The 26,322-nt window shown below is 40.5% G+C and overlaps 1 protein-coding gene across 7 annotated transcripts in view; it reads right to left on the bottom strand.

Moving 5' to 3' along the window:
• COG5 (component of oligomeric golgi complex 5) overlaps nucleotides 1-26,322 on the bottom strand; it is a 414,164-nt gene that overhangs the window by 169,115 nt on the left and 218,727 nt on the right. The window lies entirely within an intron of this gene.

The following is a 26,322-nucleotide window of genomic DNA, read 5'->3' as shown; positions in this document are numbered from 1 at the left end:
TTAAGTGTTTCTATTTTGAGTAGATGCCAACTGTACTAAATTTTCAGCGCCCTTGCAAGTATTAAAGATTTACTTCTGTAACCATTTACCCCTAAACATGGCTCTATTTTTCGTATAGGAAACTGTTCAGCACTTATCCTGTATATTTAGCAAAGTAAAGAACATAAAATAAGGTGGAACAAAATATTACAGTCTTTATAAAGAAGTTGCCTGGAGTTAAGTAGTTTAGAGAAGCAAATTAGCATGATAGGTGTGTAATGCCCCAAGGTCCAGCCCCTAAACTGCACAGTTTCCCCCCCAAACAATTTTAACTAGAAATGAGCAAAGACACTCAGAGGACCCTGTCACAGCGGGTATGTAGGTAGCACACGGCTTCCGGATCAGAGTCCTTCAAAACCTTCTCTTATCCGATGACATCCAAGTGCCTCATCTGTTTTTTTTAATTTGTTTGTTTTTTTTAAGTCCAGCATGACGTCATCCATGTGTCATGCCACAATAATGACGTTGGGCCCGGCTTGGTAATCGGGGATCCCGGCAGGTAGGAGGAGGTTAGCAGAACTACCAATGTGGCAGCAGAAACTTTTTGCTCAACTCTGATATCAACCCATGGAAACAACCTTTATATTTTAAGATCATAAGCCAGAGTTTCAGCCCTGCTATGTGTAGCATAAATCATGATCTCCTATGAACGCCAGCCACAGGTCGGTGTCCATAGATTTATGACAGGCACAGCAGTCTTCTGCAGACCCCAGCTGTCATGACAACCAATCAGCGCCCCGCGATTATGTGGCAGGGGCGCCGATGGGTGTGTCTTGTGACATGCTTCCAGTTAGAGCGTGTGAAATGCTGCTGTCAGAAATTGACTAAGACATTTAACTTATTAACAGCTGCAGGTGGATCGTGAATCCACACGCGGTTTTTAGATGCACTTGACAGCTGATCAGATCAGCTGTCATGTGCAGGGAAAGATGCGGGCTCAGCACCGGAGCCTTCATCAAAGGCAGGGACACGACTATGGATGTATCTGTACATCCAAGGTCGTGAAGGGGTTAAAGGAAATGTATCACTTAAATTATTTTGTAATAATTACTATCATTTATTGAAACATTTTTTTTCTAATCTTTTATTTTATGTATGAAACTATGTAGTCTCGAGATGTTCATTGATTTGGATGGGAGAGTGTTTCCAGGCGCGCCTTGTAATGTATGCAGAGGTCATTGTGCAAGGAAGGGCAGGGAGGTGAGCGGAAAACACCATCTATTGTGAATGGTGGGTCTCGTGGTATATATGTGTATATCAGATCTACATGTATGTCACATTACTTTGCTCTCAGTGAAAAAACAAGATAATCTTGTAGTTATGATACCCTTTAATGGCTAACAAAAATAAAATAAATGATGTTACAAGGCAAGCTCTCGAGACAACTTAGGTCTCTTCCTCAGGCATGGTATAACAAGATATATGAAGAAACCCAAATATATACACACAATAAATAAAAAAAAGGGAGAAAGCAGATGCATGGCATAATAAATTGAGCTCAGATTGGATTAGATGAGTGGTGTAAAAGTTTTATGGTCCCAATATCCATGTAAGATCAGAGGCCTGGTGCCCTCACTGCCTCTGGAGCAGATTTCTCAGATTCTGTAGTGAGACATAAATCCTTCTTACAGATTTATTCCTGTGTGGTGGGTGTCAAAGACTCTAAACTGTTTGTATTCCCAAACTCTTCTGTGTTTTTGTGATTTAAAGTTGACTTTTAATATGACAACTTTCATATTGTTGAAGTTGCGTCCTGGACACAAAAATGTTTGGCCTCTGGTACATGGGTCTTTTTTTTTTTATCTGTAATCGCGTGGCGATGAGACCTCATCCTTGCTCTCAGTTTCTGTCCTGTTTCTCCCACATAGAGGAATTTTCACACCACTAATCCAATCTAATTAAGGATTCACTCTCTAAACTCAGTTTGTTAGTTTATTTAAATGTCAATTTATTATGCCATGCATCTGCTTTCTACCTTTTTTTTCTTGTGAGCATATATTTGTGTTTCTTCATATATCTTGTTATGCCATGCCTGAGGAAGAGACCTAAGTTGTCCCGAAAGCTTGTCTTCTAACATAAGTTATTTTATTTTTGTTAGCCATTAAAAGGTATCATAACTACAAGATTATCTTGTTTTTCCCACTGAGAGCAATCTTTTTTCAACTGGCTAACACGGTACCAAACCCCTTTTTTTCTTTACATTACTTTGTAATCCTGCCGTGATAAGGAGATGACTGTTGAAAAGTGATCTCTACAGAACAGGAAGTGTCAGCCTATTATTAATATAAGTGAAAAGAGGTAAAATTGCAATTTTATTTATTTTTCTTAACACATACGGTACAAAGTGATATGGAAAATAACAATTTTGAGAAATCCATGTATATTTAACATTAAAATTTAAACAAACAAAAGAAAACAATAGGTACTAACTACTGATAAAACATCACCTCTAAAGGGGTTGTCCACAATAGAACAACCCCTTCAAAACTGTTTCAGAGGCTCACATTACATAAAAAAAAAAAAACTTTCTCCCCAAATGGGTATCGCTTTTGAGATATCGCGCTGAGATTCCCGGCGGTCAGCCTTCATAGTTGATCACCTGCAGTGCTAACGCGATATAATGTCATGTGACCCCTGGTAGTCACAGTACAGACATCTATCTATTGCTAAGTGGGGCACTTAAACAGTTAAGAAGTTGTACAGTAGTGAATAACCCCTTGAAGTAAACATGGCAATAATAACCATACAAAAAAAAAAAAATGACAATGGCAACAAATACAAATTCACTGGAAAATGGTGGGAAGTCAGGACCAGGCACACTTTAGCCATATTATGGGTATAACTGGATGAACTATATGAATGTCAATTACATGCTACATAAGTTGTGACAATATGACTACTAAAGCTATACCCAAAAGAGTAACATTTTCAGAGATGAAAGCAGATGATTTTATTTTCTGATGCCTTTATGTCTTATTTGTCATGTTACAGTATTGCTACTTTTGACCCAGTGCATTTTAGCTGGAAACACATGATAAAAATCTGGATTAAATCACAACATATTGAATAACAGTGGCAGGAACAGTACAATGAAGGATATAAGCAACATGCCACCAATTCACTCATTGATTAAATAAGAGTAAAAAAAAGACTATTTCGAGTGGAAATATTGTGGATTTTCCTTGCAGAATTGAGCAGGTAACATGACCAGTGAATTACGGTAAGCAGCATGCAGATTTAGGAGTTTTTACAAACCTCACGCACATACTACATACATTTTTTATGCAAAGGAATCAGTCCTGCAGTGTGAATTCTGCAGCATGTTAAATTCAGCAGTGGATTTCACCACTGAGTGATGTCCACTGTGAAATACACCGTGAATCCAAAAAAGTGCATGTAGTACATTTGCATGGTATATAATCAATACTGCTGCTAATGTTCACTTATGAAATGCAGAAGACAGGAATATGATCTTTTAATAGATTTCAATGTAACTTGTCATCGGATTCATGACCCCAAACCTCGCCCAGCTATGTGATAACACCTGTCAATCTGGCGAAGCTGGGGGAAGGGAGGAAATACCTCTTGGACTAGTCACCTCCTTACCAGCTGCGCTATGTGTTTCTCTGAAAGCCGCAGCAGTTTAGAGTGCTGCATAGATGTCTGTAAATAATGCAAGAGCTGATTTCCCATTCATTCTTCCTGTGCTTCGCGCAGCATTAATCAGTTGTCTGGTTCCCTTTAAATACTTTTTACGTTGTAGTCTAGACACTTTGTGCTTAGCAAGTCATGTTCAAAACGCTGTATATCTGGTATCCCTGTTATCTGTTAAGCACTAAACTAAGATCATCATTTTTCTGGGTCAGCCATTTTCAGATTTATTCAACTGGCTACAACATTTATATAATTACTAATCCACAGGAAGACGCAACTCATCCCACAATGGGGTCTAATACAGGTGGGAATTCAGGACAAAATCCTGAAAAGATTCTCCTATGCAAACCATTTACCAGAATGAGAATATACACAGCATTTATGATTTGTCCAACATACAGTACAGACCAAAAGTTTGGACACACCTTCTCATTTAAAAATTTTTCTGTATTTTCATGACTATGAGAATTGTACATTCACACTGAAGGCATCAAAACTATGAATTAACACATGTGGAATTATATACTTAACAAAAAAGTGTGAAACAACTGAACATATGTCTTATATTCTAGGTTCTTCAAAGTAGCCACCTTTTGCTTTGATGACTGCTTTGCACACTCTTGGCATTCTCTTGATGAGCTTCAAGAGGTAGTCACCGGAAATGGTTTTCACTTCACAGGTGTGCCCTGTCAGGTTTAATAAGTGGGATTTCTTGCCTTATAAATGGGGTTGGGACCATAAGTTGTGTTGTGCAGAAGTCTGGTGGATACACAGCTGATAGTCCTACTGAATAGACTGTTAGAATTTGTATTATGGCAAGAAAAAAGCAGCTAAGTAAAGAAAAACTAGTGGCCATCATTACTTTAAGAAATGAAGGTCAGTCAGTCCGAAAAATTGGGCAAACTTTGAAAGTGTCCCCAAGTGCAGTTGCAAAAACCATCAAGCGCTACAAAGAAACTGGCTCACATGAGGACCGCCCCAGGAAAGGAAGACCAAGAGTCACCTCTGCTTCTGAGGATAAGTTTATCCGAGTCACCAGCATCAGAAATCGCAGGTTAACAGCAGCTCAAATTAGAGACCAGGTCAATGCCACACAGAGTTCTAGCAGCAGACACATCTCTACAACAACTGTTAAGAGGAGACTTTGTGCAGCAGGCCTTCATGGTAAAATAGCTGCTAGGAAACCACTGCTAAGGACAGGCAACAAGCAGAAGAGACTTGTTTGGGCTAAAGAACACAAGGAATGGACATTAGACCAGTGGAAATCTGTGCTTTAGTCTGATGAGTCCAAATTTGAGATCTTTGGTTCCAACCACCGTGTCTTTGTGCGACGCAGAAAAGGTGAACGGATGGACTCTACATGCCTGGTTCCCACCGTGAAGCATGGAGGAGGAGGTGTGATGGTGTGGGGGTGCTTTGCTGGTGACACTGTTGGGGATTTATTCAAAATTGAAGGCATACTGAACCAGCATGGCTACCACAGCATCTTGCAGCGGCATGCTATTCCATCCGGTTTACGTTTAGTTGGACCATCATTTATTTTTCAACAGGACAATGACCCCAAAAACACCTTCAGGCTGTGTAAGGGCTATTTGACCAAGAAGGAGAGTGATGGGGTGCTACCCCAGATGACCTGGCCTCCACAGTCACCAGACCTGAACCCAATCGAGATGGTTTGGGGTGAGCCGGACCGCAGAGTGAAGGCAAAAGGGCCAACAAGTGCTAAGCATCTCTGGGAACTCCTTCAAGATTGTTGGAAGACCATTTCCGGTGACTACCTCTTGAAGCTCATCAAGAGAATGCCAAGAGTGTGCAAAGCATTCATCAAAGCAAAAGGTGGCTACTTTGAAGAACCTAGAATATAAGACATATTTTCAGTTGTTTCACACTTTTTTGTTAAGTATATAATTCCACATGTGTTAATTCATAGTTTTGATGCCTTCAGTGTGAATGTACAGTTTTCATAGTCATGGAAATACAGAAAAATCTTTAAATGAGAAGGTGTGTCCAAACTTTTCGTCTGTACTGTACTATTCACATGTTTAAATAAATGCATTAATGAATTTGCTGTTAGCTGGACGGCACTGATCGCCAGGCTGTGAAATGTGCTGGTGACAACCAGTTCAATAGTGAAGCCAAGGTCAGATGAGGTGGGACGGTCACATACTTCAGTGCAAATTAGTAAACCACGTAGAAGTACCAAAAGTACCTACAATCAAAGGTAATGGATTTGTTCAAAATCAACCTCACATACTACAAGAGAAATCTGGGTGGACTATAAGAGGCAATGTGGAAATGTAAATCTGCATTAAGACCTATTCGAAACTGAAATGTGGCATTTTAAACCTACAGGGTAATATAAAGAAAGTTGCAAGTAATAATTTGTTGCTTTCTGTGTATTTACAGAATGTGGTTCCACAATGAGTTGGATGTATTTGGGGGGTACTATTCATCTCCAGCATTTCAGCAGCAAAAACCTAGTTGTCCCATTTTCTTGTAGGAGTTCCAGAGGAGGCACCACCGCCTATTAAAAATTTATGGCATATCTTGACCAACTAACGCTATAAATCAGTGTTTCTCAACTCCAGTCCTCAAGACCCACCCCAACAGGTCATGTTTTCAGGATTTCCTTAGTATTGCACAGCCAATAATCCCATCACCTGAGCAATACTAAGGAAATCCTGAAAACATGACCTGTTGGTGGGTCTTGAGGACTGGAGTTGAGAAACACTGCTATAAATGCTGTTCAATTACCAACCTCTTTCGAAATAATATTAAAAAGTTTATACAAAAGTTTACGTTATCCTTTATCGATAGGGTAGTGGATAACTTAATGATCACTATGGGCCTCTGTCAGCGATCCCAACACACACACTTGGACGACACCGGGGAGATCACGCAATATCTCACCATGCCGTCACGCTGTCCGTATTTCGTCCAGAGTCGCGAGCACGCGATCCAGACTACTCGCTACGTGGATATCGGCAAGCGACCAGTGACCGTATGGCGTCACACCTCGGGGGATTCCAAAGCCTGGAATCCGTGTTTATCGCCCTCCGTACGGTCACTGTCAGCTTTGCGATAGCCCAATTATTATTAATATTCGCTGCCATCACCGGCCGAGTTTGAAATATAATACAGGCCTGGCTGGATGCCTGAGTTTTGGTAGCGTATATGGCTTCGGGGAAGGGAACGATTACAGAACAAAAGAAACAGAACTATAAAATTTTATATTTAAACCCAAAAGGGAGCCAGTGTTTAGGAAAAATATATACAAGGATGTTACAAAGGACACATAAAATAAATACATAAGCGGTTACATAAAATAAACAGGATAAAAGAAGGAAAACTTACACTATACGATCACGGAGACGATTCAATATAGGTGGAGGAGGGGCTCCCCAGTTGGATTATGCTGTTATTGAACAGGAGCTGTTGCTTATAATTCTTATTCACCCTTGGCAATGAGTGTTTCTGTACTGTCTGTACATGAGTTCTCTTATACCTAAGGGGAGATCTGGCCACATGCCACTTGTGGTGACATCATGTGGGCCGGTCTCCAGCCTGTACATTTTAATTACAAACACTAACTTCGGCAATAACTCATCGCTTTATTTCGTTTATGATTTTATCTTTATTTAGAGACCACACATCGCATAGCTGCAGTCTGCTATTCTGGTGTTTTTGCGCTACAGCTCCCTGATTCTGCTTACAGCCCTGGAAAACTACAAATACATTCCTGGGCTGATTTGGTCACTAAACATATGGGTCCCATTACTGTCGAACGTATGGAACTCACAATATTTCATATCGGAGTCTGCCTGGCTACGGCTGGTGGCTGGGAATTGTTTGCGAGTGCCTTTGAACTTAACAAACCATTTCCTCTTTCCTCCGAACTCTGGCCTGGGAGAAGGAGTCAATCCATCTCAGGTCTGTGTTAAGAGGAAATACATTTACATTTTAGTTAGCTTGTACCAGTTCTTGACTGGCATTGTTTGTGTAAGCTATTTCTCAGGCGTGTGTTAATTGGGGCTTTTGTGCTGAGCAGAAGGGGAATAAGGGAGGGGGGTGAACATCCAAGTCAGGCAAATATGGATGAACATTTTCCTGACATTAATATTTTCCTGACAGCCTCCATCTATCCTGGGAGCAGCATATGAATGCTGCGGAGGTTGAGCATGCACACCCCCACTTCATTCATTCTCTATGGGGCTGCCACAGAAGGAGTACAGCCTCCAGCTATATTCTGAAATCACATAGAGAAGGAAAGCAGCGGAGCTGTCCATGCTCCACCTCCGCTTAATTCAGATACAGCTTCTCAGAAACCTGTTCTCAGGATCACTGGGGCTCCCACTGGTAGACCCCCAGATATCAATAAGCCATCAATTACCGCATCAATAGGAGATAACTTATTAACTTGGTTCAAACTGTTTTAAGGGAATCTGTCCCTAGGTTTATACTGCCTTTTGTGAGGACACCATAACGTAGTGATTCCAGCACTGGGTCACTTACGTTTGTTGGTGCAGTCTTTTTTTTTTTTAAATCACTGTTAAATAGCTAAGTAGGAACCAAGATGAGAATCCTCCCAATGTAAAGCCAGTGCTTTGCTGCCATATCTTCAACATTCATGAGCTGTGGACTAAGCCTCCCCGTGCTGACGGATATTGTGCATTGGGATAAAGCTATCAATCGTGATGGGCAGCATAAAACTGAAGACAGGATCCATTTAGTATTGCAGAAGGTCCCACCCGGCCATGATTTTACTTTTAAAAATCTAACATTTACCAAATCTTCTTTCCCAATATATAAACTATGGCAAAAAATATACACATTGCTAAATGTAAGCAACATCTATCGGAATGTATAGAAACACGAGATGCTTGCAAAAGCTAGTAATTGATTGTTCACAGGTCGATATCTATGTATCTGTCAGATTTCTACCAAACTGAACAATTGCACAAAAGGAAAGCCTATATAAATACAGAACAGGTCAATTGTGTTCTTCAGGAAAGATCCTGCTTTCTAGGAACATGTTGCAGCCTTTTCCCCTCTTGGATCACATTCCTAAACTTCCATTGGGATAGTACAAGTGTTGCTATAAGAAAATGACAAACACCAGCTGTTCCCGTCCTTCTGCTGGAGTCAATGTTGGGTCATCACCAGCTCTATTTCGCTTGTATTGTAGGTTGATCTCAGGATGTTGATAATATATCTCCTTTGTTGAATACCATACATGTTTGCTTCCTCTACTTCCTAGATAGGTTATACAAGATTAGTAAAGGTGCCATAAGCTGCTCTAGAACCGTACATTTATGAAAGGTCACACAGCTCTCTAAAAATATCTGACCAATCAACTAAATCTCAACTGGAGGACATTTTATTTTTAAGGACAACCTGACTATTACGATTTGGATAGACATTCTACCAAGGGAATCTGTCAGCTCATTCTACTCCCCCCAAACCGAATGTGTGCGTATAGGTTATAAGAACACAATTAAAACCCATATTTTGATTCAACAAAATTGCTGCACTGCTGCAGAGAAATGGACTTTAGAAGTCATATGCAAATAATACTGAAAGTACTCTGGGTGGGATAGAGCACTTCCGATGCCTTTGGCTCCAAGCAATCATCATTCTCTCTCAGGCCTCCCAACGATTATCGCTTCATTATGCAGTACAGACAATGGCTAAAATTGGCTCAGTACGTACAGGTTACACTGACGCTAAGGTATATTTGACCATGATGCCAGCTCTCTGCGCATATGTACCTTTATGTACTGATGTACTTTTTGTATAGACACTTTTGTATGTATTTGTGTTTATATACTATTGATTAATTATATATTTATATTGCTCTTCTTTATATAGAACATAGTACCTTGTGATCTAAAAAAAACTACTTTGGGGTCCCACTGTGGTTCACCCACCAATTTTAGCCTTTGTCTGTACTGCTGGAATCATTGGCATGTCATTGCTTTTAGTATTTATATTTCAATAAAGTTTGTAAAAATGTTAATAGTAATTTGTTTACCATACTTTGTTCTGGCACACATTTTTCTTTTTTCAGTTATATTTGATGAATTGATTCTCTATGGGGACATTTACATTTATTACTCCCTAGGATTGCAATTTTCTGTTTCTCAAAGAATTAACACTGTAAAAACAAAACCCCAAAAAACATGGTAGAAATACATTTTTTTCCCCACAATATTACTACACTTGGATTTTTTCCCCATTTTAAAGAACCTTGAATGTTCAAATAAATGGTCTAATTCAAAACTACACCTTGTCCCATAAAATATAAATATACCTTAGCATTCACAGAATGCGTTTTTATTTGTTTGCAAACTAGTTCAATATAGTCACATCGATCTGTATTAACACATTTATTTCATTTTGCTAGGAGATGGCTGACAATTTTATTTTTCTATGCAGTCTAGTTTGTTTTTCATTTTTATAATTCGTTTTAATTATTTATTTTTAAGGAGTAGTATCCTAGCTGTCCTTTAAATTGGTAGGCCTGGGCCCAGGAGAGTCAGTCTAAGTCTCTTCTAGAGAGGTCTTGCCAATGTCAGAAAGACTTACACAATTAAATTAAACTGTGCACCAAGTACCTCAGATTTATGAGCACAGTCTATATTGCAGTAATGCAGTTCAAAATACACATGTTCAATGGTCACATATACCCCAGCTCTTTGAGTACACTTGCATTTGTAAGTGGCAATAAAAGGTCGCTTGCCTGATAAACTCATGTGCACACAACGTCTTTTAGATGTGTGTGTACTCGCAGAGTTTATTTAAGCAGAAAACACTTCAAACCGCTTCTTTTTATTTTTTTACGCTTATGCCACTGTTCTTTTTTTACTTTTGATAACGTGAAATCGATAAAATAAGCTCCAAAACAAACATATAAATAGCAAGTCATTTTTTACATTGCAATCTATACAGTGGATATAGAAAGTCTACATCCTTGTTAAAATGCCAGGTTTTTGTCAAGTAAAAAAACCTCATAATTTCAGAACTTTTTCCACCTTTAATATCAGCTATAATCTGTACTATCCAATTGAAAAACAAAGTGAAATATTTTTGGTCTGAAAATCAAAAAATGAAATAATGTGGTTGCACACCCTTAACCCCTTTACCCCTGAGGGTGGTTTGCACGTTAATGACCGGGCCAATTTTTACAATTCTGACCACTGTCACTTTATGAAGTAATTACTCTGGAACGCTTCAATGGATCCCCATGATTATGAGATTGTTTTTTCGTGACATATTGTACTTCATGATTGTGGTAAAATTTCTTCGATATCACTTGCGTTTATTTGTGAAAAAAATGGAAATTCGGCGAAAATTTAGAAAATGTAGCAATTTTCAAAATTTAAATTTTTATGCCCTTTAATCAGAGAGATATGTCACACAAAAGAGTTAATAAATAACATTTCCCACATGACTACTTTACATCAGCACAGTTTTGGAACCAATTTTTTTTTTTTTTATTAGGGAGCTATAAGGATTAAAAGATGACCAGCGATTTCTCATTTTTCCAACAAAATTTACAAAACCATTTTTTTAGGAACCAAATCACATTTGAAGTCACTTTGAGTGGTCTTTATGACAGAAAATACCAAAAACTGACACCATTCTAAAAACTGCACCCCTCAAGGTGCTCAAAACCACATTCAAGAACTTTATTAACCCTTCAGGTGCTTCACAGGAATTTTTGGAATGTGGAAGAAAAAAATTAACATTTAACTTTTTTCACAACAATGTTACTTCAGACCCCATTTTTTTATTTTTGCAGGGGTAACAGGAAAAAATGGACCCCAAAATTTGTTGTGCAATTTCCCCTGAACACGCAGATACCCCATACGTGGGGAAAAAACACTGTTTGGGCGCACGGCAGGGTTTGGAAGAGAAGGAGCGCCATTTGACTTTTTGATTGTAAAATCCGCTTGAATAATTAGCGAACGCCATGTTGAGTTTGGAGAGCCCCTGATGTGCCTAAACAGTGGAAAACCCCCACAAGTGACACCATTTTGGAAACTAGACCCCTCAGGGAACTTATCTAGATGTGTGGTGAGCACCTTGAACCCCCAGGTGCTTCACAGAAGTTTAGAATATTGAGCCGTAAAAATAAATTTTCACATTTTTGCAACAAAAATGTTTTTCAGCCTCCAATTTTGCATTTTCATGATGGTAACAGGAGAAATTGCACCAAGCAATTTGTTGTGCAATTCCTCCTGAGCATGCCGATACCCCTTATGTGGGGGAAAACCACTGTTTGGGCGCACGGCAGAGCTCGGAAGAGAAGGAAAGCCATTTGACTTTTTGAATGTAAAATTTGCTTGAATACTTAGCGGATGTGTCCCTGATGTGCCTAAACAGTGTAAAAACTCCACAAGTGACACCATTTTGGAAAAAAAGGCCCCTCAGGGAACTTATCTAGATGTGTGCTGAGCACCCTGAACCCCCAAGTGCTTTACAAAAGTTTATAACATGGAGCCGTGAAAATAAAAAAATCTAACTTTTTCCACAAAAATGATCTTTTAGCCCCAAATTTTCATTTTCACAAGGGTAAGAGGATAAAATAGACCACTAAAAACTGTTGCGCAATTTGTCCTTAGTACGCTGATACCCCATATGTGGGGAAAATACACTGTTTGGGAGCACGGCAGTGTTCAGAAGGGAAGAAGCACTTTGTGACTTTTTGAACACAAAATTGGCTGGAATTGAGAGCGGACGCCATGTCGCGTTCGGAGAGCCCCAGATGTGCCTAAATCGTTGAAACCCATCAGAAGTGACCCCATTTTGGAAACTACACCCCTCAAGGATTTTATCAAGGGGTATAGTGAACATTTTGAACACAGAGGTACGACACAGAATTTGATAACATTAAGTCATCATACTGAATAAGTGGTCATTAGTATTGAGCGCAAGTGGTCACTACTTGAGTTTGCATCAGGTACATGGGTATGCACCATGTATCGCGGGTGCTCGAGTGACATGCTCGAGTCCCCGCTCACATGTTTCATGGTTATTAGACACCCAAAAAAAAAACATGCGGGGATCGCTCGTGCATGGCAGGCAATCCCTGCTAGTTTTTTTTGGCCACGAAGCATATGGGGCGGAGACTCGAGCATGTCACTTGAGCACACACGATACTCAGTTCATACCCGAGCACCCGATGCAAACTCAAGTAGCGAGCACTTGCGCTCAACACTAGTCACCATATCGTTATCTTTTTTTTTTTTACTTTTGAAAAAAATCCCTAGCCCAACCTTAACTCTAATCCTAGCCTAACCCTAACTCTAGCCCAACCCTAACCCTAACCCTAGCCCAACCCTAACCCCAACCCCAACCCCAACCCTAGCCCAACCCTAACCCCAACCCTAGCCCAACCCTAACCCCAACCCTAGCCCAACCCTAACCCCAACCCTAGCCCAACCCTAACCCCAACCCTAGCCCAACCCTAACCCTAGCCCAACTCTAACCCTAACCCTAAAGTTGATTTTTTATGCTGTTCCTCGTGCGGTATAAGTGATTAGAAGACTTTATTCTTCAGGTCGGTGTGATTACAGCGATACCAGAATCATATCGGGTTTTTATGATTGACAGCTGTCACACACTAAAAGACAAATTTTTTTGCAAAATCTAGTTTTTGCTTCACCATATTTTGAGAGCTATAATTTTTCCATATTTTGGCCGACAGAGCCAAGTGACGGCTTGTTTTCTGCGGGACAAGTTAACGTTTTTATTGGTACCATTTTCAGGCACTTGACATTTTTTGATCGCTTTCTATTCCGATTTTTGGAAGGCAGAATAAACAAAAACCAGCTATTCCAGAATTGTTTTATGGTTTTTTTTTATGCTGTTCCGCGTGTGGTAAAATTGATAAGGCAGCGTTATTCTTCGGGTCAGTAAGTTTACAGTGGTACCACATTTATATTGTTTTCTATGCTTTGGCGCTTTTACACAATAAAAGCTATTTTATAGAAAAAAAATTTTTTTGCATCGCTTTATTCTGAGAGCTATAACTTTTTTATTTTTAGGTTGATGGAGCTGTATGGCGGCTTGTTTTTTTGCGGGACAAGATGACGTTTTCAGCAGTACCATTTTTATTTATATTCGTCTTTTTGATCGCGTGTTATTTCATTTTTGTTTGGCGGTATGATGATAAAGCATTGTTTATTTTATTTTTTTTACTGTGTTCACTAAAGGGGTTAACTAGGTGGACAGTTTTATAGGTCAGGTCGTTCCGGACGCGGCGATACCAAATATGTGTACTTTCATTGTTTTGTTTTTTTTTCATAATATTTATTGGTGGGTACATTATATTTTTATTTTTGGTGGATTATTTTTTTTATTTTTGTTTTAATATTTTACACTTTTTTTTTATTTATTTTTTCACTTTCTGACACTTTTTTTACTTTTATTTTTTGTCCCACTATGGGACTTTCACTTTTTTTTATTCTGATCGCCTGTATAGCACAGGAATGCAGCACCATCCCTGTGCTATACAGGCTGTCAGTGCTGCAGATGCAGAAGATATTTTGGTCATGAACTGCGCATGACCAAAATATCTTCCTGCTGTCTGGTGATCCGGATGTTGTCATGACGACATCGGGTCATCATGGTAACATCCGGGAAGCCATGGCAGACAGCGCTGGAGCCCGGGAGAGGAGGTGAGTATTGCGATCACCTCCCCTTGCCACAGCAATGCTGCGATCGACTTCGATCGCAGCATTGAGGGGGTTAATGTGCCGGGAGCAGTGCGGGACCGCTCCCTGCACATAGCAACGGGTATCAGCTGTGACTATCAGCTGACACCCGGCGGCGATCGCCCCGCACCGCTTGTGTGCGGGCGCGATCGCCATATGACTTAATAATACGTCATTGGTCCAATCGGCCCAGGTCACCATGACGTACTATTAGGTTGTACGTCAGAAAGGGGTTAAACTAATAATTTGTTGAAATGCCCTTTGAATTTATGACAATATCCAGTCTTTTTGGTTCGGTCAGCATGGCACAGCTAGAATTGGCAATCTCCACCCACTCTTCCTTACAGCAGCACTCCAAATCTGTTCAGATTGCAAGGGGATCCCCTATGTAAAGACCTCTTCAGGTCAATCCACACATTCTCAAATGAATTCAGCTCTGGGCTCTGATGGGGCCAATCCAAAATTTTTAAACTTATTGTGTTGATTTGGAGATAAGCTTAGGGTCGTTATTGGGCTGAAAGGTTAGTAGAGACCTGAAAGTTTTGCTGCAAAATTGACTTATACAGAACGTTTACAGAAGAAGTTTAACATTTTGGAATGGCCCCGTCAGAGCCGAATCCAGTCGAAAAAATATTTGGAACTCTTCATAATTCCCTCCAGCTTGACTAAAGCCCCAAGTCTAGCGGCTGAAAAACATCCCCAAACCATAACGCTGTCCCCACCATTCTTCACTGTGGGTATGTTTTTATTTTGGTGATGCGCAGTGCTGGCTTTGCACTTAACATATCTTTTGGAATTATGGTCAAAAAGTTCAACCTCGGTCTCATCAGAACATAAAATGTTTTCCTACATTCTTTTGGCAGAGCTGAAGTAGCTTTTGGCAAAATATAGCTGGTCTTGGGCGATTTTCTTTGTAAGAAAAAGTTTCCGCCTTGCTATCCTACACCACAGGCCAGGCATATGAAGTATACAGGAAATTGTTGTCACATACAGTATACAACTAGAAATTTCTATCCACAGTATGTTCATTCTGTTAAGCGTTTAGCGCTTTTTCAGGCAGGATATAGAGCAAACCCGCCTGAAAAAGACGTTGTATTGTCTTCTTAAGGGTATGTGCACACATGTATTTTATGACTTTTAACGTAGTATGTTATAATTCAGGTTGATGAATAACATACATAAAAATAAATATTACAAATTCATATTAAAAGCAGTCAGTCTGCTCCTCCAAACACAAATTAAACTAAGGAAACAGTTTTATAGAGGACTTAGCCTCTATAAAAATAATGTATTTAATGTATTAATTTTTACATTTAATATTCAGAAAACACTTTTTGATCAATATGCAAATTAGGTTGCTCGGTGCTTAGTCTCCAGTACTAGTATGTACTTAGTTTAAGTTATGTTTGGGGTGACAGATTCCCCTTAAAGTAGTTTAAAAAAAGAACAATTCCAAAATAGAATGTTAAGCAGTATAATATGTTTCAAAGTGATGCTTTTGCGATTTCAGATTCCTCTTGTTATTTCTGCATGTCGCCTAAAAAGTAAACATCACAGATCAGTAAGTCACCTCCAAATGTTTATAGAGGGATTTCTATAAAATTCTGGTCTATAAAATATGAAAGTGCTACAAAATACCATTTAAGAGTGGTGCCGCAAAGTTTTACAGCAAGCAAAAAAAAGTTTCATAGTCAGAGTTTATTTGTGATTGTACAACAGTGAAGGAAATGGTCTAAAAGCTGGAAAACTACGCAAGGAATTTTGAACACCTAGTAAACATGGCCATTGCAAATAATGTCTTTAATGGTCAAAAGTTCCACTGCAAAGATGGGAAAAGTGTTTCTAGCTGGTAGTGTTGGCATGCACAGAGAATGAATTAATCACTTTTATGAACATATTTCAGATTAAGCAGTAAAAAGTGAAGTCCATAAATGTTATCAGTCACCTACACAAATAGTTTCTAAAGTCATGTTCATATACCGCACATGGCCTCAGCTGAGCATGTAAGCCAGAAAGAAAAAGTCCATATGGTTCTATTAGCCTGAAGGAAGCCAAAATAGTGGCAGTTGGGCATTGATAAAAAAAATATGCAATAGCATACTAGACTACAAAATACCAAATACAGATCTCCAGTAAAAAAGAAACAAAAAAAAAATCAACAGCACATTCTAGGGAGCTTATTGTGCAGCACATTCTTTTTATATATGGGAGACTATTGGGAACAGTCTTCAATTGAAGATTTATGTTGGGAGTTTCCCAGGAGTGAAAATTAATATTAAATGGGGCAGGCAGGCACCTAAAATGTATTTTCTAACTATCTCTTTTCACCCTAACCACTTTTGTAATTAGCTTTATTATACAACACCCTACACTTCTCCTTATCTATCTCTAAATGTGTTTTTGTCCTTACATTGCTTCCTGTGACATTTTGTTTGAATAGAGTCTCAAACATGATGACACAGGAGGCTGGGGCTGCACTCACTCCCCGAATAGTCCATTGTCGCTCCTGGAACAGGACGTCAACAGGGAACAGCGCTGCAGTTACTCACTAGTTTCTTGCATCACTGTCCCCTCTGAAGACATCCTAGATGACTCAGATGTGAGTGCAGAGGGGGCACTCTGCTTCTGCCGCCACCATGGTTTCTGTGAAAGAAGATAACAGGGGCGGAGACAGAAGAAGTGACACCACAAACACCCCAAAGCGAATCGTCATCAGGGATGATGATAGAAGCAGTGAGTGACACCTGCATCGTCTCCTGATGACGATTCATTTGAGGGTGGTGCTAGAAGCCAAATTCGTAAAAGCTACGGCAGCAGAAACAGAAGCAGAGAGCACTCTGCACTCACATCTGCCACAGCGTCAATCACCCAGGATCCAGGACATCTTCAGAGGGGATAGCGATGCAATAAATTAGTGAGTAACTGCAACGCTGCCCCCTATGATGTTCTGGTCCAGGAGGAGCGATGAACGCTGCGGGGAGAGAGTGCAGCCCCAGCCTCCTGTGACATTACGTTTAAGACTCCTCTGAAACAAAACGACACAGGAAGTACAGTAAAAAAAACTCATTTAGAGATTACGTATATAGGAAAAGTATATGGTGTTCTGTAATTACAAAAGTGGTTAGGGTGTAAAGATAGATACGGTATTTAGAAAATACATTTTAGGTGCAATACCACCCCTTTAACAGAACCCAAGAGGTACTTGCACTATCAACCAGCTCTCACTTGTGCAGCACAGTATTTCATCATGACCAAATGATCACATTGAGAAACACCTAGAAGCACACAGATCCAGGTTTGGATTAAAGGGATTCTGTCAGCACAGCATGACTGTTCAAACCAAGTACAGGCGCTTCGTGCTTCACAGAGGGGCCAATCATTTACATACACCTTCCCACCTGCTTGGTTTCCATCTATCTCCTCCCTTTTTTGTGTCTATGAAGCTAGAGTTGATATTCAAAGAAGATGGGGTGGAGACTGAGGGAAAACAAGCAGGTGTGAAGGTGTATGTAAATGATTGGGTCCGCCGTGAAGCACCGAACGGCGTTAGTATGAACAGTCATTCATCCGTCCGTTTAAAGCAGGGGTCTCAAACTCGGCTGGGTATATGGGCCGCAAATGGAAATAAAATTTAATTGGGGGGCCACATTCTTTGCAGGATAAAGTGACCTTTTTAGTGATACCATTTTTTTTTTCTATACTCCTTTTGAACATTTTTGCTGTTTTATTTTTTATAGCTTGGGTTGTTATGGATGTGGCGATAAGAAAACATGCACTTTTTTTGTTTACTTTAGTTTAGATATAAAGCAGCATTTTTAGTGGCAAAATATTTTTTCATGCTTTATTTTGAAGTTTTTCTGTCAAAATCTTGCAGTAATGTGCCCCACCCTGGTCTGCATCTTGTAATGTCCCCCATCTTTGTCCCCATCTTGTCGTAATATTCCATACTGGGCCCCATATTGTCGTAATGTCACATACCGGTCCCCATATTGTAGATATGTCCTCATCTTGTAGTAATGCCCCATCCTGGTCCCCATCTTGTTGTAATGTCCCCATCCTGGTCCCCCTCTTGTAGTAATGTCCCTATCCTGGTCCCCCTCTTGTAGTAATGTCCCTAGCCTTGTCCCCATGTTTTAGGCCTGTCCCCATCCTGGTCCCCATGTTTTAGGCCTGTCCCCATGTTTTAGGAATGTCCCCAGCCTGGTCCCCATCTTTTAGGACTGTCCCAAGCCTGGTCCCCATCTTTTAGGACTGTCCCCAGCCTGGTCCCCATCTTTTAGGACTGTCCCCAGCCTGGTCCCCATCTTGGAGGACGGTCCCTTATGCCGTTCTACACATACAAGAGAAAAAAAAAAGATTCTTCTCACCTGTCCTCCGTTCCCTCGGCGTCCTTTCTGCACCTGTGGCCTGCAGGCACCATAGACCCTGATCGCGGCCCGGTCCAGGAGCTGCTGGCAGTTGCGCTTCAGTTCAGTGTATTGCCGCGCAGAGACAGGCTCTCTGCACAGCAATACCAGTGGCAGCCGCCGGCCTATCAGAGGCCAGCAGCTGACATCTGCGCGTGTGAGTGACGTCATACGCTGCTGCGCTGGGACGCAGATGTCAGCTGCTGGCCTCTGATAGGCCGGCGGCTGCCACTGGTATTGCTGTGCAGAGAGTAGGTCTCTGCGCGGCAATACACTGAACTGAAGCGCAGCTGCAGGCAGCTCCTGGACCAGGCCGCGATCGGGGTCTATGGTGCCTGCGGGCCGCATGAAGCAGGCTGAAGGGCCGCGTGTTTGAGACCCCTGGTTTAAAGGGACTCTGTCACCACAGAATGACTGTTCAAACAAAGTACCGCTGCCTGATGCATGAGTCGCTGGCTTGTGATAACCTACTCTACCAGTGGGCTCCAGTCTAGGAACTTCTTACTGCTATTTCAATACAATGATCTATCTAATACTGTGGTAAAAATGGTTGTCCGGTCTAGAATAACAAGTCTGCAGTCACTCTGTGTGACTGCAGACTTATAAATCCTCCCAGAGCACACACTTTGCGCTGCGAGGATTCGCAGGTGTCTGAGTCGGGAACGGCAGTCAAGTATACAATATGCATACTCCTGGCCAGAACCCAACTAGTGGGCACAGCCTCGCTCAATACAAATGTATTGGTGGAGCTGATAAAATCTGGTGTGAAAACATATTGAAAACTTTTTTTTGCAACTTTTCAAACTATATTAAAACAATTTGATGAATCGAGGACATAATTTTGATATCCAAGCAAAATGTAATAAAGCACCATATAGAACTGAGAAGGTCACATTAGGCGTCCTGACAACATGTGTTTGTAAGACCAACACCGGCCATTCAATGAGATAGTGGTCTGTATGTGAACTGCACAGACAGATTTCTTTTTTCATATCCATCAGCAAATAATTAAATCAAACCCTCTGAATGTGATTCTCTGATTACTGGAGTTTTTTTCCTGACTTAACAGCTAGATACAGATGTCATCCTAATGCTTGATATATATCCTGCAGCTCTCTAAAGAGATTAGAACAGAACCTGTTAACTATCAGCAGACAGCAATGAAACTGCAAATAGGATTATGCCCTGGTTTAACACCAAAGACTGGAAGACAATATGACAAAATAAGAATATTGTTAACTTACCATCCATAAATGCCAAAAACTGGAATATTTATATAAGACTCAGTCCACACAATACCAACCCAACCACAACAGAAAACTAAACTATAATATGTAGAAGTCAACTGGAAAAAAAACCTTAAAGGGGTTGGCTACTACCTGCCATAGATAAGCATCACTGAACACTTTCCTATGACAAATCCTGCTGTAACCTGGTCTCATGATCTGTGGCTGAGAATCTCCTGCTTCCTCAGATTCTTTCCCAGTTCCAGGCTATGGAAACTGGCAGGTGGGCGGGAAAGCATTCAGCAGAGTTCACTATGTTTCTGTGAACGCTGCTGCTGCAAATACAGCTCTCTCCTGTATCTGTATGTATACAGACAGCAGGGTGTATATACAGTACATGTGCACACAATGCTATATACTCTGTGCATTTTATATACACCCTGCTGAATTCCCTGTAAAATATGAATACATTCAGATCTCTCCCCATCCAATTCATGTATCCCATCAACCCAACTATATATCAGTCCTTCTATATATCCATCCATCCCATGATCCATCAGTCAGTGAAGGGGAGACGGGGATAATCTATATTGTCAGTTAAGGTGTCATGGTGCTTTATGCATTACTTCTATTCCCTGTGTCAGGAGATCATGCTGATGCTGTGTGTGACTCTAGGGGAGGAGTGTCCATGGAGTTACAGGTCTGGACTCACTGCTGGCTTGTAACCCAGCACAAGGAATCATGGGAAATCTAATAAGAAGGGAGCAGAGGATTCTGAACAGGAAGTGATTGCTATGACAACAGAGCTGGTGCCAGGGCACAGAAAGCGGAGCAGAAAGAAAAAACAACATGAAACTTGGCAGAAAATGTATATGGGGATGTTCAGGGGCATTATCCTTAAGCATCTATGGCAAAACCAGTAAATGAGTTAGGGCAGTGGACAACCTCTTCAATTGTTAATAAAACAACTAGATAACCTCCTAAAAATGAATGTGAAAGATGTGAACTGGCTGTCTCTTCAGGCATTATTTGGATACATTTGTACCCAAAGATACCATACTACCATTAAAAATTTATGGATTATCATTATGACTCGTGCACAAGAGCGTATAAATCAGACATGTGCTTTCTTTTAATTATACGGAAAATGTCCCCCATGCTGGTATAATGTCCACCATGCTGGGCCCCATCCTGGTATAATATCCCACATGCTGGTGTTCAAGTTACTGTTATGCCCCACTGGATAGCCGATGTATACTGCTGGCCTATGACTGGCTGGAGGACGCACATCCAGGTGAAATTGGTGCTGGCAGACCACCCTCCCGCATAGGCTCAGTTGCACCCTCTGGGACTGCAATCGTTAAGCCCCTGTGGTGGCCCTAATCATGTTAATTTCTAACTTGCAAAGCTTTAAAGAAACCTCCAAATTAAATGTGATTATACATTTCTAATGAGTAGTCACTATACCTAATGTCCTCCATTTTGCTACCACTGTTTCTGTCTCTGAAATCGGTGCCCCACCATAATCTCCAAATTTTTATTCACTGACACTGACTCTATAATGCTCTTTATGCTCGTCCTGAAAAAGGCATCTTTTAGACTACATTAGTACAACACTCTGTCCGTCTATAATGTATTTTTTTACATTTTGTATACTTTCACTCAATCCCATGATGGAAACCAGTTTCTGTCAAGCTTCTGTTATTGTGTCTGTTATTTTATTTTCACCATTTTGTCTAGATCTGCGATGAAGGCAGAGTATCCAAAGCAGATGTGAACATAGTCTTAGATTGTACTGAACCCTTGAAAAATTCACAATGAATGAGCAATGTTCACTGACGATATGGTAGAAGTAGGAATAAAATATTAATATTATATGTTTTCTTCATCGAGCAAATGTGATATCACTTTTGCTTCATAATATACACACACACACAAATTTTATATATTATGCAGCATAGCTGGAAAAGACAGAGTTGAATCCCAGCTCTACAGTCTTTGACTAGAAGCACCTGCATGATTTCTCTAAGAATCAGGAAGTAGATTAAGAGAAGCTGACCAGTCAAGATGTGAGTTGTAGCTAAGAGAGAGACTTGGTGTGGTCTTTGTCTGAATGGAATAACTGAGGAGTCAGTCAGTCTGCTGTATCTGAGGCAAATGCGTTGGCTCGTGAATGCACAGACCGTGGGCACCAGTCTGGATGTGTCTTGGAGCTGAAAAGTGTTGGAAAGCCAAAATCCCTCTCTGTTAAGAGACTGCACAGGCCGTGTGCAGAGAACCGCAAGTATAAGTGGTTGCTATGGACAATAGCTGTTTTGTTTGACCAAGCTGGGGCTAGATCAGCCGTGTATGAGCAGCCAGGGTCTGTTCTGTTTAGTTAGCACCTGGACAAGCTTAGGAATTTGTGTGTAAGAGTTTATTTTGGTGCTATGCAACCTGTGGAAAGCAATAAAAACTGTACGCGTTTGGACCAAAACTGCATTGCCTGTGTGAACGCTGCCTAAGGCCTAACGCCTATATACACAAACACACACACACACACACGCACACACACATACATACATACATATAGTCATGGCTGAAAGTGTGGCACCCTTTAAATTGTTGGAGAAAATTAAGTTTATCTCCCAGAAAATGATTGCACTTAAACAAATGTATAACAAAACGTGCATTTCCTTTGTGTGTATTTTAACAACAGAAAAAAAGCAAATTGGACATACTTTCAAGCAAAACTCAAAAAATGGGCCGGACAAAATAGTTTACACCTTCAACGTAATATTTGGTTGCACACCCTTTGGAATAAATAACTGCAATCAAATGCTTCATATAACCATCAATGAGCTTCTTACACTTCTCAACTGGAATTTTTGACCACTCTTCTTTTGCAAACTGCTCCAGGTCTCTCATATTTGAAGAGTATCTTCTCCCAAAAGCAATTTTAAGATCTCTCCACAGGTGTTCAATGGGATTTAGCGCTTTAGCTCCAGCTCTTTGTTTCCATCCATTTCTGGGTGCTTCTTGAAATATGTTTGAGGTCATTGTCCTGCTGGAAGACCCATGACCTAGGACGCAAACCCAGTTTTCTGACAATGAAAACTACATTGTGACCCAAAATCGTTTGGTAATCTGTAGATTGCATGATGCCTTGCTGGAGGCAACAAAACAACCCCAAAACATCTGTGAACCTCCACCATATTTGACTGTAAGCACTGTGCTCTTTTCTTTGTAGGCCTCATTCCGTTTTCAGTAAACAATAGAATGATGTGCTTTACCAAAAAGCTCAATCTTGGTCTCATTTGTCCACAAGACGCTTTCGCAGATGGATTTTGGATTATATACATTTTGGCATACTGCAGTCTAGCTTTTTTATGTCTCTGTGACAGTGGGGTCTTCCCGGGTCTCTTGTCTTTTAATTTCATTCAAGTGTCGAAGGATAGTTCGCGCTGACATTGATGAACCCTGAGCCCGCAGGACAGCTTGAATTTTTTTGGAACTTGATTGGGGATGCTTATCCACCATAACCTTTCATCAATTTTTCTCTGAAATCCACAACCAGGGAGATTAGCTACAGTGCCATGGGTTCTAAACTTCTTGATTATGTTGCGCACCGTGGATAAAGGAACATCAAGATCTGTGAACCAAAATTATTGAAAAATATCAACAAGCTCAAGGTTACAAGTCCGTAGACAGTTCTCTTCTCCTCTTTCTTTTCTCCATGCTTAACGTGGCACACACAGACACACAATGCAAAGATTGAGTCAACTTCTCCCCTTTTTATCTGGTTTCACGTGTGATTTTCATATTGCCCACACTTGTTACTTGCCATAAGCAAGTTTGAACAAGCATCACATGCTTGAAACAAAGTGATTAACACAAAATTTTGGAAAGGTGCCAACAATTTTGTCAGGCTCACTTTTGGGGTTGTGTGTGAAATGATGTCCAATTTTCCTTTTTTTCTCAGTTTTTTTGTGTTGTTCCAATACACACGAAGCATATACACATGTATATAACAAAACATGTGTAATTGCAATAACTTTCTGGGAGAAATACTTCATTTTCTGAAATAATTTAAAGGATACTAAAACTTTCAGCCATGGGACTATTTTATATGTATATATACACACACACATAAATGTATATATACATACAGTGGCTTGCGAAAGTATTCACCCCCTTGGCTTTTTACCTATTTTGCTACATTACAACCTGTGGTTAAATATTTTTGTAATCCAAATTTGTGTGTGATGTATCAGCACTAAATAGTCTAAATTGGTGAAGTAAATAAATAGAGGCATTACATTTATGGGATCAAATAGCTAAAATTTGGCATGTGCATTCACCCATTTGCTATGAAGTTCCTAAAAATTTCTGGTGCAAGCATTTACCTTCATAAGTCACATTTAGTGAAAGGATATCCACCTGTGTGCAATCTAAGTGTCACATGGTTTGTCAGTATATGCACACCTTTTCTGAAAGGCCACAGAGGCTGCAACACCATTAAGCAAGAGGCACCACTAACCAAACACCATGAAGACCAAACCAGGGACAATGTTGACGAGAAGTACAAATCAGGGTTGGATTATAAAAAAAAATCCCAATCTCTGACGATCCCCCGATGCACCATCAAATCCATTATTATTAAATAGAAAGAACATGGTACCACTACAAACCTGCCAAGAGAGAGTCACCCTCAAAAACTCTCAACCTGGACAAGGAGGGCAATAATCAGAAAGGCAGCTCAGAGACCAAAGGTAACCCCGAAGGAGCTACAGAGTTCCTAAGCAGAGACTGGAGTATATGTCCATACGACCACGACAAGCCGTATACTCCATAGAGGTGACCTTTATGGAAGAATGGGCAGAAAAAAGCCTTTACTTACACACAAAAATTGTAAGGCTCGGTTTGAGTTTGCCAAAAGACATGTGGGAGACTCCCCTAATATATGGAGGAAGATGCTGTGGTCAGATGAGACCAAAATTGATCTTTTTGGCCACTAAGGTAAATGCTATGTCTGGCACCAAACCAATACAGCTCATCACCCCAAGAGCACCATACCCACAATGAAACATTGAAACATGGTGGTGGCAGCATCAAGCTGTAGAAATGTTTTTCGGCAGCAGGGACAACGAAAATGGTCCGAGTCGAGGGGAAAATGGATGGTACAAAATACAGGGATATTCTTGAGCAAAACCTATTTCAGTTTGTTAGTGATTTGAGACTGGGACGGAGGTTCACCTTGAACAAGACAATGACCCAAAGCATACGGCTAAAGCAACACTGGAGTGGATTAAGGGGAAACTTGTAAATGTTTTGGAGTGGCCTAATCAAAGCCCAGACCTTAATACAATTGAGAATCTGTGGTCAGACTTGAAGATTGCTGTTCACCAGAGGAATCAATCTGACTTGAAGGAGCTGTAGCAATTTTGCCTTGAGGAATGAGCAAAAATCCCAATGGCAAGATGTGGAAAGCTTATAGAGACTTATCCGAACGACTTACAGCTGCAATTGCAGCAAAACGAGGCTCTACAAAGTACTGACTTTAGGTGGGTGAATAGTTATGCACACTGAAGTTTTCAGTTATTTTGTCCTATTTGTTGTTTGCTCCACAATAAAAAGAAAACCAAATGTTCACAGTTGTAGACATGTTCTTTGCATGAACTGATGCAAACCCTCAAAAAAGGTAGCAAAACACGAAAAATAACTTCGAAAGCCACTGAATGTGAAAAAACGGTACAGGTGCCATCACTGTTTCCATCAGTGTGAGCTATTTGTCTCTCCCTTTTTATCATCAGTGTTTTATCAGTATGGATAAAAAAAAAAGAAATGACAAAGCTTCGCCCATACTTTACAATGTTAAACATGTAGAGCACACGCACAGAACACAGATGCTATCCATGTGTGGTATCACATTTGCTCGATGACAAAAAAACAACACACTGTACATAAAGGGGGCAAGCCACTTTATTTTAACAAATGTCCTGGGGATTACATTTTGTGGCACTTTCTATGTAATTATTACAGGTTCTCCTCTCATGAAGTGCAATCAACTTCTCAGTGCAGCCTTCCTCAGACTACACAGTTCTCCTGTTCTTAAAATGGCTGCTGACAGAGGAGCATGTGACCAGACCTGTCCATCAGCTCCCTCCAATTAAAAAGCAGTTCTCTCATGTGCACTGTTTTTTGATGTCCTCCATCAGCAGCCATTTTGTGGCCAAAAAGCTGTGCAGCATGTGAGGAAGGAGGAGAACATGTAATACCTATATATTAGTCACTGCCACA

Source organism: Phyllobates terribilis, unplaced genomic scaffold, assembly GCF_046119375.1.
Source record: "Phyllobates terribilis strain yellow unplaced genomic scaffold, ASM4611937v1 Scaffold_11__3_contigs__length_659146591, whole genome shotgun sequence".
Lineage (NCBI taxonomy): Eukaryota > Metazoa > Chordata > Amphibia > Anura > Dendrobatidae > Phyllobates > Phyllobates terribilis.
Note: the sequence above shows the minus strand (reverse complement) of the source record. Positions and strands in the feature narration are given on the sequence as shown.